The sequence below is a fragment of the Tupaia chinensis genome, unplaced genomic scaffold, assembly GCF_000334495.1.
Source record: "Tupaia chinensis unplaced genomic scaffold, TupChi_1.0 Scaffold000574_1, whole genome shotgun sequence".
NCBI lineage: Eukaryota > Metazoa > Chordata > Mammalia > Scandentia > Tupaiidae > Tupaia > Tupaia belangeri.
In genome coordinates, this window is record NW_006160088.1 from 2,589,801 (window position 1) to 2,599,024 (window position 9,224).

The 9,224-nt window shown below is 47.4% G+C and overlaps 1 long non-coding RNA gene and 1 pseudogene across 1 annotated transcript in view; one reads left to right on the forward strand and one right to left on the reverse strand.

Moving 5' to 3' along the window:
* Positions 1 to 395: 395 nt before the first annotated feature.
* Positions 396 to 1,118, reverse strand: LOC102501047 (small integral membrane protein 8-like; annotated as a pseudogene).
* Positions 1,119 to 3,078: 1,960 nt separating this feature from the next.
* Positions 3,079 to 9,224, forward strand: part of LOC102501457 (uncharacterized) — a 20,072-nt gene continuing 13,926 nt past the window's right edge. Inside the window, exon 1 of the long non-coding RNA XR_335944.1 lies at positions 3,079 to 3,154. This is a non-coding gene — a long non-coding RNA (uncharacterized LOC102501457). The remainder of the gene's footprint in view (positions 3,155 to 9,224) is intronic.

Below are 9,224 nucleotides of genomic sequence, written 5' to 3' on the forward strand. Positions count from 1 at the left end.
AAAAAAAAAAACAAAAAAAAAAACCTCTCCCCCAAAAAATAGAAAAGGAAAAAAATGACTATTCCTCTTATTTTACAAATATAGGTTCTCAACCCCTCAAAACAAAACAAAACAAATACAGGTTCTATGCCAGGTAGGAAAAGCAACATTTCCTTTGCAAATAGCAAAGCAAAACTCAACTGTATTAACAGTTGCAAAGATACGATTCATCTTAAAATATTAAAAAATATCATGCAAATGTAACAGCATTGAGTACTTTTTATTATACAAAACCTAATAATCAAAAAATGACTTTTTAAATGAAATGTTTAAATGTTTATGTTTATTTAATGGAAGAAAAATAGGAGGCACTGTTTCTGTGGAAAGAGAATGAGATGCAGTTTATTATCGTGGCCTGGCTGCTAGTGTTCCCTTCTCTCCTCGTCAGCATGGTCTGGAACAAGAAACATGGCGTGCACTCAGTAGGTCCTTCGTGTGAAGAGCTCAGAGCCTCCACGCAGCTTCGTCTGCAGTAACCAGAGCTGCGAGTCCCACTTAGGTGTTTTCCTCCTCATGTAATTGTGTCGCTCACTCGCAATAGCTTCACAGAGGTCGTTGTCACTCTGTGTTGCATGTAGATAACCAATATAAGCCACGCAAAGCGAAAGGGTTACCAGTCCAAAAGCCATTACAGCTTCGTGAGGGTTAATGAAGACCTCTGATTCACAGCTCGGAATAAGGTCCTTCTGCGCACACTTTTGAGCCCTGAGTTGTGAAAGTCTTTCTCTTTGCATGGTTCTTTTTTTTCCTTTCTTTCTTTTTTTAATTTTATTTATTTATTTATTTATTTTTGAGAGGTTTTTTGCTATAAGGCGCATGCACTCACCAGAAAGACAGAGAGAGACAGAAGGTGAGAAATCACCCCCCAGGGGGGATGGCCACACCGCAATCCCTCTCCTCCATTCTCCTCTTGAAATCTTGGGCACACACGCACGTGCACCCAATGTGAGTTAAAGTTACTGGGTCCGGGACTCAAACCGCGGTCGAGTATATGGGAGTCCAGCGACATAGCCATTACGCCAACTGCCGGTCCCACGTGGTTCATTTTTAAATGTTGGAGGCTCAGGTGCTAAAGACATCTTGACTAATGACCTTCTACGGGGTCAATCTCCTCTCTACTGGTCCCTATTTATTTAATTTCTTTAAAGAATTCTTTTATTCAACTTTATTTATTTATTTACATTTAACCAGAGAGAGACAAAGCAAGAGAGAGAAAGAGGGAAAGTGAGAAAGCAAGCTGCCAGGTCTGGAACTCAACCGCAGTCAGCCGTGTGGGAGTCCAGTGCCCTTAACCACCATGCCACCTGCTGGCCCCAGCCTATTTACTTATTTTTTTAATTTGACCAGAGAGACACAGAGAGAGAGAGAGAGAGAGAGAGAGAGAGAGAAAGAAAGCCGCCACGTGTTCGAACTGTAGTCGACCATGTGGGAGTCCAGGACCCTCAACCATCAATGCCACCTTCTAGCCCCCACTAATAAATTATTTAAAACAGTGCAAAAAAAGAGTAATAATAGTTAAGTATATTTGTAAATAGTATTTTCCCAAAAGATTTATTACTTAATAAATAATATTAAATAAATAATATTTATTTAATTTTATGTATTATCATTATATTTTAATAATTATTAATGAACCTTATTTATGCATTCATTTATTTTAATTGGACCAGAGAGAGACACAGTGAGAGAAAGTGAGAAAGCAAGCCACCAGGTCCGGGACTTGAAGCATGGTCACCCATGTGCGACTGTCCAGCGCCTTAACCACCATGCCACCTGCTGGCCCTGGGGGTAGTCCTTTGATTCCGTTGTATAGTCATTACAAACATAATTATGGTAACTATCAATATATCAGCTAGACAATAACTGTACTACTGGGGGAAAGCGACATGCAGAATAGTATGTAAGCGTGGTAGATTGTTACAGGAACGGCACCTGCCCTGTTTCTGGACTTCTGTGAAGTCCCTTCCATGCTGAATCTGGGCCTGGTCATGTACTTGCTTTAGACAATAGGCCATTAGCAAAGATGATGCAGGAAGCACCTTGAACAAGTGTTTGCACCATGGGTCTTGACCTCTGTCTGTTGGTACCAGCTGCCAAGGTGACGTTCTAGAGGTTGCCCCACCCAGTCCTAACTCCCAGAAATATGAATGAAACCACCAGCCCCAGCTGAGCTGCCAGAAGACTGGGGTGGCATCAATGATCCCAGATAATAACAGCAAAAGAAACACCCAGTTGAGCCCAGCCCAAACGGATGACTCAGAGAATGGTGAACAAATAAAGGGTTGTTTTGGTTTGTTTTAGGTTTTTGCCATAGGATGTGCTCGATAGAGAGAGACAGAGACAGAGAGAGGGAAAGTGAGAAATCGCATCCCAGGGACAATGACCACACCATAATCCCTTCTCCATTCTCCTCTAGGGATTTTGGGCACATACACACCATTCCCAGTGTGGTATTTCTTTTCTTTTTTCTTTTTTTAGAGGCTTTTACTATAGGGCATGTGTGCTTGCCAGAAAGAGGCAGAAAGCCAAAAATCACCCCCCACCTTGGCATCTTGGGCACGCATCCGGTGTAAATTTAAGCCACCGGGTCCAGGACTCGAACCGTCGTGGACTACATGGGAATCTAGCGACACAGCCATTATGTCAACTGCTGGTCCCATGATTTCTCGCTTTCTGTCTCTCTGTCTCTCCACCAATACCAAAAATCTCTTACTGGTCTTTTGTAAAGGAAAATTTCCCGCTCCTCTTTCTCAGGTCCTATAAGCAAATGAAGAGTTGAAACTGCCGCATTCTGATTGGTTGGTTGGAGCGCCAGGTCCCTGAAGCTATCTATGTAAATGAAGGACTGAACCCAGCACAGTTCTGATTGGCTGAGCCAAGGCTGCACAGGCCATACCCCCCCATCCCCTGCAGCTGGGGTGGCGGTAGGTCACTGGCCCTCTGAAAGCAGGGGGTGCCCACAGGCACACTTACGCAACAAAGTGAGCTCCAGGCCTTTCCTTCCGGGGTTAGCCACCATTCAAAAACATCTGGGCTAAACCGTCCTGTGACCTACAGCTCCGGGCTACCTGTCAGGGCGGAGGTATTTCTTCAAAGAACAGTGAGGACAGACTAGGTGAGCGAAAGCAGGGGATAGTTCAACACGCAAACAGGTAGTATTTTAGTAAATCTACCCAGATTTGTTCCCGGGTTTCACAGTCACACCCATAATCCAGAAGGTTCTCGAGTTCCCAGGCTCCTGTCCCTGCCTCCTGCAGAAAAATGTGACAGTCACAGTCATAGCCTGGCACTTAGCCCTGTGGCTTCTGTCCTGTGCCAACCCCGAGAAACACAAAGGGTGGACATCTGGCTGCGAGCTCCTGGGAGAAGGAAGGGGAGTTAGAAACAGCCCTTCGCTCTCGGTCTCCATGGCAGTGAGTCCTTCCTGCAGGTCCGGGGGCTCTTCAGCTTCCTGGGTCGGGCTGGGATTCCACTGTGGGACTGTCAGCAAGCCCTGTCCCAGGAAAGGTGTTTGCCCTCCCCGGGGCGCTTTCATTCTAAACTTGGATGCATGGGAGTGACTCATCCCTCCCTCGGGCACCGATACTCAGTATCAGGCAGCAGCCCTGTCTGCACAATCCCAGGCTGCTCGGTAGCTTTCTCTGGCCCAGCCCTGCTCGGGCAGTCCTGGGTCCTGGCTGCCAACCTCAGCTCTCCCCGTGCCTGCCCATTCAGCGTCTAGTGTTTGGCTCCCTCCCACAATCAAATATCTCTTACTCATTCCCCAGCTCTTCATCCTGGTGTGCTTTCTTTAACCCTCCTGTCCCCCAGCTGCTTTCTCTCTGCTCCTGGGTCCTGGTAATGAGCCCTTCGAAATCAATTACAGGACCTGATTTCCCCACACTTCCCCCTTCCTTCCATTGTTACCAGAGGGAGGGGAGCTGCTAAAGGAGTGAGAAGGAACGTTGGATCAGGTGGCAGGATAGCTCCGTGCGCGCTTCGCTTCCGGGTTCTGCTTCAGTCCTCCGGGTCTCGCTTCCAGCCAGCCCCACACCCACACCCATCACCCACGCAGCCGGGGACCTGCTCAACAGCGAACAGCATGGGCGGGCTCAGTGAAGGTTCCTTGGCCCGACACTTCAGGGGAGGTTCTGGGAGAATCCAAAGGTGATGGCATCTCGTTACCAAGTAATCAGGTGAGCTGGAGATGCTGACATCACAACACAAACACCCAAATTACATACTGGGGAAAACAGTAGCACTGGGGGGGAGGCGGGGTGAGCAATGTAGTATAGGGAAATCAATGCCGGGAAAATTTACATTAAAATGTCTATCCTGGGGACCAGTAGTTAGCGTAATGGCTATGTCGCTGGACTCCCATGTAATCGACCATGATTCGAGTCCCGGACCCGGTGGCTTAAACTCACGCCGGGCACGTGTGTGTGCGTGCCCAAGATCCCAAGATGAGAATGGAGGAGAAGGGGTTGCAGTGCGGCTATGCCCCCTGGGGGGGGATTTCTCGCTTTCTGTCTCTCTGTCTCTCTCTTTCTGGCAAGTGCACAAGCCCTATAGCAAAAACCTCTCCAAAAAAAGAAAAACATGTCTATCCTAGAACTGGTCTCTCAAATGGCGAGTACCATCTCAGAGTAACGGACACCACTTTGAAAACTTGACTTTTTAGCACCAGAAAATGCACATAAATATCTAAACCAAAGCTCAAGGGGTCGCCGCCCCCTGGCATCTGGGCGGCACCGAACCCTTGGTAAGGGGTACCAGCCAAGAGCTGCAGGCAGGCCTTCGGTCCTTTGTGAAACCCATCCAGAGCTCAGGGTGGTTTGGAGAAAGTGTCCATTTGTTCATTCATCCAACAAGTATCTCTTTGAGAAACTTCCAAGTGTCTGGGAACCAGTAGTTAGCGTAATGGCTATGTCGCTGGACTCCCACGTAGTCGACCGCGGTTTGTGTCCCAGACCCGGTGGCTTAAAACTCACGCCAGGCACGTGTGCGTGCGTGCCCAAGATCCCGAGAGGAGAATGGAGGAGAAGGGATTGCAGCGTGACCATCCGCCCTGGGGGGTGATTTCTCGCTTTCTGTCTCTATGTCTCTCTCTGTCTGTCTGGCGCCCACACGCCCTACAGTGAATGAAAATCTCTCCAAAAAAAAACCAAAACTTCCAAGTGTCGAGCCCCTCGCTGGGCCACATTGTGTGGCAGGACGAGGTGAATCAGACACAGACCTGCTGGGGGGGGGGGACATGCACTGTCTGTGGGGGAGAGCAGAGAGCAGACAATGATGTGCAATGACAGAGAAAACCGTGGGAGCCTGCGGGGACACAGGACTGCTCCCCACAGCGGTCGGCTCCTACACCTCTAACTGCAAAGCAACCTAGAAAAACAAAACAAAATAAAACAAAAAAACCCACAAGTATTCCCAGAGAGACCACACTGAGCAGCCCGCTGAGAGCTCTTTCCCCGCCCCAGCCCCGTCCAGCGGTCGCACCTGCACTGAGGCGGCGCCTGCGCGTCCTGTCTCTCTCGGAGGTTCCCAGGACCCCAAGAAAGATGGTGCAGCCAACCTACCCCCTACTCATCAGGGCAGCTCTCTCCCAGGGAGTTTTTGAATAAATTACCAATCCCCCTTGCACCTCTCCCTTGCATTACTTAAACCCTAATCATTTTAATCCTTGAGCTGCAAAGAAAACAAGGAGGAAAAACAGCTTAAAGGAAGTTACAGATTGGCAGGAGAACTGGGGAGTCCTGGTAGGAGCTAGTCTTTAGCTGTTGTTAAAGGTCATGCAGGGAGAGAGACGGGGGTGGGGGTGGTGGAATCACCCTCCACAGGTGCCGGTCGCTCTGCGATCCCCTTCCTCCAGTCCTCTGGCTCACCAGGACCCTGGGCACATGGGTTTGCACCACAGTGTTTCAGGCTGGCACAGTCAGGGACTCGAACCGTGGTCCACATGTGGCTTCTAGCTCTGCAGTGCCGTATGTTACCAGCTGTGCCCCAGAGGCTGAGCCAGGGTGGCTTGATTCAGTCATAGGATCCAAAGGCTGGGTCTGAACCAGTCTTCCCCGCACCTCTCCCCGACTTCCCCCTTCTTAGGGGCCTGGGGAAGCCCACAGCTCCCAGTTCAGACATCAGCAGTCCACCTGTCCCAGCTGCATACGGGCTACTGGGTTTCTCTTTGCTTCGCTATCAGACCTTGGGCCAGCAGCCCCCCAGCACTCTTCTGGGCCTTCAGCTGCAACTCTTGCCTACCTGGGTTCTGCTCTAGACTTTTCATTTCTTCCCCTAGCAGGAGAGAGAGAGGGAGAGAAAGAGAGAGAGAGAGGAGTGAAGAGGAGAAAGCAACCCCTACCCCGTATGTGCTTTTTTGTCATAACCAAATAGGATTTGGAGAAGCAAAGGGTTAGCCTTAGGGTTTAGGGTTAGGGTTTAGGGTTAGAGTTAAGGTTTAGGGTTAGGGTTTAGATTTACGATTAGGGTTTAGGGTTTAGGGTTAGGGTTTAGGGGTAGGGGTAGGTGTAACATGGGGCCAGCAGGTGGTATGGTGTTTAAGTTGCTGGAATTCCCACATGGTTGACCTGAATTTGAGCCCCAGATCTGCTGGCTTGCTCTCTCTCTCTCTCTCCTTCTCTCATTCACTCTGTCCCTCTCTGGTCAAATTAAAATAAAATAAAGTTAAATAAAATAATTTTTAAAAAGAAAAGAAAATGAATAAGTTTATGGGTTATAAAATAAATGCAAAATCTTTTTAGTGGTCATTAAGTAAGGAGACTAAGTACAAGATGTGTGTGTGAGTTAAACATAAAAAGGAAGGACTGGGGACCAGCAGTTGGCGTAATGGCTTTGTCACTGGACTCCCATGTAGTCCACTGCAGTTCGAGTCCCAGACCCGGTGGCTTAAACTCACCCTGGGTGTATGTGCATGTGTGCCCAAGATCCCAAGAGGAGAATGGAGGAGAAGGGATGCAGCATGGCCATCCCCCCTGGGGGGTGATTTCTCGCTTTCTGTCTCTCTGTCTCTCTTTCTGGTGAGCACATGCACCCTATAGCAAAAAAAGAAAAAAGAAAAAAGAAAGGAAGGCCTGGTCATCAGGTGATGTGGAGGTTAAGCAACTGGATCCCACAGAGCCAACAGAGCAGTTCGAGTCTCAGACCCGGTGGCTTGCGAAACACACAGGGTACATGTACGTGTCCAAAATCCTGAGCTGAGAATGGAGGAGAAGGGATTGTGGTGTGGCCATTCCCCTAGGGGATGCTATCTCACTTTCCCTCTCTCTCTCTGACAAGCACACAGCACACACACCCTATAACAAAACTGAAAGAGAGAAAGAATGAGGGGCCAGCAGGTGGCGTGGTGGTTAAGGCACTGGAATTCCCACATGGCCGACAGCAGTTCAAGTTCTGGACCTAGCAGCTTGCTTTCTCACTCTCTGTCTCTCTTTCTCTGGCAAACTCGTGAAAGAAAAAATAATAGTGATAAATACATAAATAAAATAATTATTTTAAAATAAGAATGAATGAATGAAAGAGAAAAGAAAGACCAAATGAAGAGAATTATTGTTATTCAGATACTAAATATGCATGAGTTGCTGGAACTCTAAATTTATTCATGACATCCTAAATATATAAGAGGCACTAAATATTCACTCATGAAGGCGTAGTGTAGAAGATGACAACCATTCTGGCCCCATCCTCTGTCCTAAATACACAAATAAAACCCACAGCTGTTCAGCTGGCTAACTGGCAAGCTTCGGTGGAAACCTGGTGTACGCTGTGTGCATTTCTTTATAATTAGTGTGTCTGGGGCCAGCAGGTGGCGTGGTGGTTGAGGCATATGACTGCCACACGGCTGACCATGGTTTGAGTCCCAGACCTGGCAGCTTGCTTTCTCTCTTTCTCTCTGTCTATCTTTCTCTGGTGAGTGCACATGCTCTATAGCAAATTTAAAGTTAAAAAATAGTGATAATAGTATATAATAATAATAATAGGCATAATGGTTACATCACTGGATTCCCAAGTATCCGACCGCAGTTCGAGTCCCAGACCTGGTGACTTGAAACACGTTCCAGGTATGTGTGCGTGGGTGCCCAAAATCCAGAGAGGAGAATGGAGGAGAAGGGATAGCAGCGTGGCCATCTCCCCCTCGAGAATGATTTCTCACTGTCGGTCATCTCTCCAGTGAGTACACACATCCTCTCAGTAAACATCTCTCTCTAAAAATAATAGTAATAAACAAAGTTAAATAAAAAAAAATAATAGTAATAAACAACGTTAAATAAAAAAATCCTTAGATAGTATGTCATTGACCCAGCGAACCATCCATCTGTAGGCATGCCTTTGCTCAAACCTCGACTCTGGTCCTTGAACCGCACCGTGAGCAGTGCAGGCTGGCGTACCAAGAGACAGAACACACACGATCGTGTCTTCTTGGAGTCAGACACTGTGACGTTTCCACCCCGTCACATCCTCTCCTAAGTGTGTTAAACGATAGCAGCATCGTTTCCCCTCCTGTTTCCCCTAGTGTTTGAGCTTGATCTAAGAAAGCATGTGATGGGCCTGCAGGTGGCCTGGTCATTAGGGTGCTGGACTCCCACGTGGCCAAGCGAGGTTTCGGTCCTAGACTTGGCAACTTGCTTCCTCGTTTAGTCTCTCTTTCTCTCTCACTCTGGTGAGAGCATGGGCCCTGTAGTAAATTTTAAAATAATAATAACAATAATTAATAAAATTGGGCCAGCAGGTGGTGTGGTGGTTGAAGACTTTAGATTCCCATATGGCTGACCGTGGTTCAAGTCTCCAACCTGGTGGTTTACTTTCTCACTTTCCTTTTCACTCTCTCTGTCTCTCTCTGGTCAAATTGAAAAAAAGAATAATAGCAAATGGAATTAAATAAATAAATATCTTTTTTTAATAATTAATAAAATAAAATAGGGGCCATCAGGTGGCATGGTAGTTAAAGGTGCTGGACTTCCACATGGCGGACCACAATTCAAGTCCTTGACCTGGCAACTTGCTTTCTCATTTTCTCTCTCTCTCTCTCTCTCTCTCTGGTCAAATTAAAATAATAATAACAATAAATGAAGTTAAATAACTCTTTTTAAAAATTTTAAATTTGGGGAAAGCAGCAGTCGGCGTAATGGCTGTGTCACTGGACTCCCATGTAGTTGACCGCAGTTCGCGTCCCAGACCCGGTGGCTTAAACT